The sequence below is a fragment of the Hylobates moloch genome, unplaced genomic scaffold (genome assembly GCF_009828535.3).
Source record: "Hylobates moloch isolate HMO894 unplaced genomic scaffold, HMol_V3 SCAFFOLD_7, whole genome shotgun sequence".
NCBI lineage: Eukaryota > Metazoa > Chordata > Mammalia > Primates > Hylobatidae > Hylobates > Hylobates moloch.
The window spans coordinates 53,706,100-53,711,549 of record NW_026652282.1 but is presented as its reverse complement, the minus strand read 5'-3'; the positions used below and the strand labels follow the sequence as shown (position 1 = coordinate 53,711,549).

Genomic DNA, 5,450 nt, shown 5'->3' with positions numbered 1-5,450 from the left:
TTCGAGAATCTGACAATGTAGTGATGCCAAAGGACATAGAAAAAGCCCCCCAAAAAGCCATCCAAAGTAGCAGCCCAGCAACACACAAAATTTTTAAATAACAGCTCCACTACAACCAAACACCAGAGGAAAAACAACTGTGGCAATGGCCAGATGCGGAGCATAGACTTTCACCCTTGCCAGGCTCTAGCAAGGTGCCCCCTAACTCCCCTCCTCCACCGTGAGTATACTTTAGTTCTAGAACGCTAGGTGGGGAGCCTGAACTTTTAACACCACCCACTGTGTTACCAGTGGAGACTGTGTTACCCGTGGAGACCATGTGGGTCGTCTTATCTCTATACATTCTAAACAACTGTCCTCATTCCTTTACCTGAGGCAAGACTAAGCAAGTCTTATCCTCCCCATTCTTCATGACAGGTCCTCTAACACCTGAAGGTGGCAACTGATTTGTTTCCTATACCATCTAACCTCTCAAGTCTTTTCTTCTGTGATCTGTGATCAGTTATCTTTAATATTATTCTGGTAATTGTTTTGGAGCACCACAAACCATGCCCATATGACAGTGAACAAAACAATAATGTGTGTTCTGACCACTCTACTGACTGGCCACTTTCCTGTCACTTTCCCTCTCCTTGCCCCTCTCTATCCCCCAAAACAAAACAAAATAGAAATTTAGGCCAATTAATAACCCTAAAATGGCCAAAAGTGTTCTAGTGAAAGGGAGAGTCACATGTCTCTCACCTTAAATCAAAAGCTAGATATGATTAAGCCTACTGAGGAAGGCATGTCAAAAGCTGACATAGGTCAAATGCTCAGCCTCTTGTGCCAAAGAGTAAAGTTGTGAATGCAAAGAAAAAGTTTATGAATTAAATTAAAATTGCTACTCCTGTGAACACCTGAATGATAACAAAGTCAAACAGCCTTATTGCTAATAGACAGAAAGTTTTATTGATCTGGATAGAAGATCAAACCAGCCACAACATTCTCTTTAGCCAGATCTTAATCTAGAGCAAAGCGTTAACTCCCTTTAATTCTATGAAGGTTGATAGAGATGAGGAAGTGGCAGAAGAAAAGTAGGAAGGTAGCAGAGGTTGGTTCATAAGGTTTAAAGAAAGGAGCAATCTCCATAACATGAAAGTGCAAGATGAATCAGCAATTGCTGATGTAAAAGTTGCAGGAAGTTACCCAGATCATTGATGAAGGGTCTAGAGTAAATAAAAGATTTTCAATATATTGGGAGGCCGAGGTGGGCGGACCACGAGGTCAGGAGATCAAGACTATCTTGGCTAACACAGTGAAACCCCATCTCTACTAAAAAATACAAAAAAAAAAAAAAAAGATTGTCGATATAGATGAAAAAGTCTTACATTGAAAAAGTTGCCTTCTAGGACTTTCAAAGCTGGAGATAACTCAATGTCTGTCTTCAAAGCTTTAAAGGTCAGGCTGACTCTCTTGTTAGGAACTAATGCAGCTGGTGACTTTAAGTTGAAGCCAATACTCATTTACCATTCTTAAAATCCTAGGGACCTTATTATTTGTGCTAAATTTACTCTGTCTGTGCTCTACAAATTGAACAATAAAGCTGAATGACAGCACATCTGTTTACAGAATGATTTACTGAATATTTTAAGCCCACTCTGGATACCTACTACTCAGAAAGATTTAGTTCATAATATTGCTCATTGACAAAGCACCTAGTCACTCAAGAACTCTGATGAAGATGTATAGGAAAGTAATGTTATTTTCATGCCTATTAGCACAATATCCATTCTTCAGCCCATAGATTAAGGATTGATTTTGAATTTCAATATTATTATTTAAAAAATAGATTTCATAGGCTATAGCTTCCATAGATAGCGATTCCTTTGATGGATCTGGGTGAAGTAAATTGAAAACCTTCTGGAGATGATTCACCACTCTAAATGTCATTAAAAATACATGTGGTTCATTAGAAGAGGTCATGCCAACATTAATGGGGATCTGGGAAATGTTGATGACAACTCTCATGGATGACTTTGAGGTTTCCAAGACTTCAGTGGAGGAAGTAACTGCAGATGTGGTGAAAAAGCAAGAGAGTTAGAATCTTAAGTGGAGCCAGAAGATGTGATTTAATTGCTGCAATCTCATGATACAGCTTGAATGAATGAGGAATTGCTTCTTATGGATGAGCACAAAAAAGTGGTTTGCTAAGATGGAATCTACTATTGGTGATGATGCTGTGAACATTATGGAAATGACAACAAAGAGTGTAGAATATTACGTAAACTTTGTTGATAAATCTGCAGCAGAGTTTGAGAAGATGACTCCAATTTTGAAGGAAGTTCTACTGTGGGTAAAATGTTGTCAAAGAACATCATGTATTACAGATAAATCTTTTGTGAAAGGAAAGGTCAATTGATGTGGCAAACATCACTGTTGTCTTATTTTAAGAAGTTGCCACAGCCACCCCAACCTTCAGCAATCATTACTCTGATTAGTCAGAAGCCATGAACATCAAGGCAAGATCCTCCTCTGCAAAAAGATTATAATGATTTGCTAAAGGCTCAGATAATCATAATCAATTTTTTAGAAATAAAGTATTTTTAAATTAACCTATGTACTTTTTTTAGACATAATGCTATTACACTGTTAATAGAGTATGTTATAGAGTAAATATAACATTTACATGCACTAGGAAACCAAAACATTTGTGTTACTTACATTATTGCTCCTTTTGCTTTGTTTCAGTGGTCTGGAACTGAACCCACAATATCTCTCAGGTATGTCAGTAATGAATGAATTTCCTTTAGATGTATACTAACTAGTGGGATTATTGAGTCATGGTAGTTTATTTTTAATTATTTGAGAAATTTCCATATTTTTATAATGTCTATACACTAATTTACATTTCAGCTGCAGCATACAAGGATTCCTCTTTCTCAACATTCATGCCAGCACTTGTTTTTCGTCATTTTTTAATTTTTAAAAAATTTTGTGTGGGTACATAGTAGGTGTATATATTTATGAGTTACATGAGATATTTTGATACAGGCGTTCAATGTGTAATAATTACATCAAGCACTTTTCCTCTGTATTTCAAACAATCCAATTATACTCTTTAAGTTTTTTATTTTATTTTTTCTATGTATTACTTTAAAAAATGTTTGTGGGTACATAGTAGATGTATATATGTATATGGGGTACATGAGATGTTTGATACAAGCATGCAAGGTGAAATAAACACATTAATGCAGAATAGTCCATCTGTTCCCTTAAGCATTTAATTCTTTGAGTTACAAACAATCCAATTACACTCTTTATTTTAAAGTGTACAGCTATGTTATTGACTATAGTCACCCTATTGTACTATCAAATAGCAGGCCTTATCCATTATTTTTAACTATATTTTTATACCCATTAACCATCTCCACCTCCCCACCAGCCCCTCAACACCCTCTCAGCCTCTGGTAACCGTCCTTCTAGTCTCTATGTCCATGAGTTTAATTGTTTTGATTTTTAGATCCCACAAATAAGTGAGAACATGCAATGTTTGTCTTACTGTGCCTGGCTTATTTCACTTAACATGATGACCTCCAGTTTCATCCATGTTGCTGAAAATGACAGGATTTCATTCTTTTTTATGGCTGAATAGTACTTCCTTGTGTATAAGTACCACATTGTCTTTGTCCATTAATCTGTTGTGGGAAACTTAGGTTAGCCAAATCAGCTATTGTAAACAGTGCTGTAACAAATATAGAAGTGCAGGTGTCTCTTTGATATGCCAATTTCCTTTCTTTGGGGTATATATACAGTAGTGGGATTGCTGGATCATATGGGTATTAGTTCTATTTTCACACTGCTATAAAGAACTACCTGAGACTGGGTAATTTATGAAGAGAAGAGGTTAATTGCCTCAGAGTTCTGCATGGATGGGGAGGCCTCAGGAAACTTACAATTATGATAGAAGGTGAAAGGGAAGCAAGGCATGTCTTACATGGTGGAAGGAAAGAGAGAGAGCAAGGCAGGGAGTGTCACACTTTTAAACTATCAGATCTCATGAGATCTCACTATCATGAGAACAGCATGCGGTAAATCCACCCCCATGATACAATCACTTCCCACCAGGTCCCCACCCCATGACATGTGGGGATTACCAATGCCACATGAGATATGGGTGGAACACAGAGTCAAAACATATCAATAGGGTGGTGCAATTTCAGATATGTGAGGAAATTCCAAAGAGTTCTCCATAGTGGTTGTACTAATATAGTTTCTCAACAACACTGTACAAGGGTTCCCTTTTCTCCACATTTTTGCTAGCATTTGTTTTTGCCTTTTGGATGGAAGCCATTTTAATTGGGGTGCTATGTTATCTCATTGTAGTTTTGATTTGTGTTCCTCTGATGATCAATAATGTTGAGCACTTTTCATATGCCTGCTTGCCATTTGTGTGTCTTTTTTTTTGAGAAATATCTATTCAGTTGTTTTTGAACAACTTTTGATCAAATTACTAGATGTTTTCCTACACAATTGTTGGAGTTTCTTAAATATCCTAATTATTAATCCCTTGTGAGATGAGGTGTTTGCAAATATTTCTCCCATTCTGTAGGTTGTCTCTTCACTTTGTTGATTGTATTCTTTGCTGTGCAGAAGTTTGTTAACTTGATGTGATCCTATTTGTCCATTTTTGTTTTGGTTGCCTGTGCTTGTGGGGTATTGCTCAATAAATTTCTGCCCAGACCAATGTCCTGGAGAGTTTCCCCAAAGTTTTATTCCAGTAGTTTCATAGTTTGAAGTCTTAGATTTAAATCTTTAATTAATTTTGATTTGATTTTTGTATATGGTGAGAGATACAGATCTAGTTCCATTCTTCTGCATATGGATATCCAGTTTTCCCAGCACCATTTATTGAAGAAACTGTCTTTTTCCCAGTGTATGTTTTTGGCACCTTTTTTGAAAATTAGTTTGCTGTAGGTGTGTGGATTTTCCTCTGGGTTTTCTACTCTATTCCACTGGTCTACATGTCTGTCTTTATGGCAACATGCTGTTTTGGTTACTATAGGTCTGTAGTATAATTTGAAGTCAAGTAATGTGATTCCTCCAGTTTTGTTCTTTCTGCTTAGGGTAGCTTTGACTATTTTTGTGTGTTGGGGGGGATTTGTATACATTTTGGAATTTTTTTAATTTCTATGAAGAATATTATTGGTATTTTGATAGGGATTGCATGGAATCTGTAGATTGCCCTCTGTATTACAGACATTTTAACAATATTGATGTTCCAATCCATGAACATAAAATATTTTTCCATGATTTTGTGTCCTCTGTTTACATTTTGGATTTCTTCCTGGTTCAATCATGACAGGTTGCATGAATCTAGAAATTTGTACATTTTTTGTAGATTTTTAAATTTATTGGCATATAGTTTCTCATAGTAGCCACTAATGATCCTCTCATTTTTTTCAGTATCAGTC

The 5,450-nt window shown here is 36.3% G+C and overlaps 1 pseudogene; it reads left to right on the top strand.

The window, feature by feature from the left end:
* The first annotated feature begins 2,191 nt into the window (after window positions 1-2,191).
* Window positions 2,192-5,450, top strand: part of LOC116811091 (eukaryotic translation initiation factor 4B-like) — a 49,364-nt pseudogene continuing 46,105 nt past the window's right edge.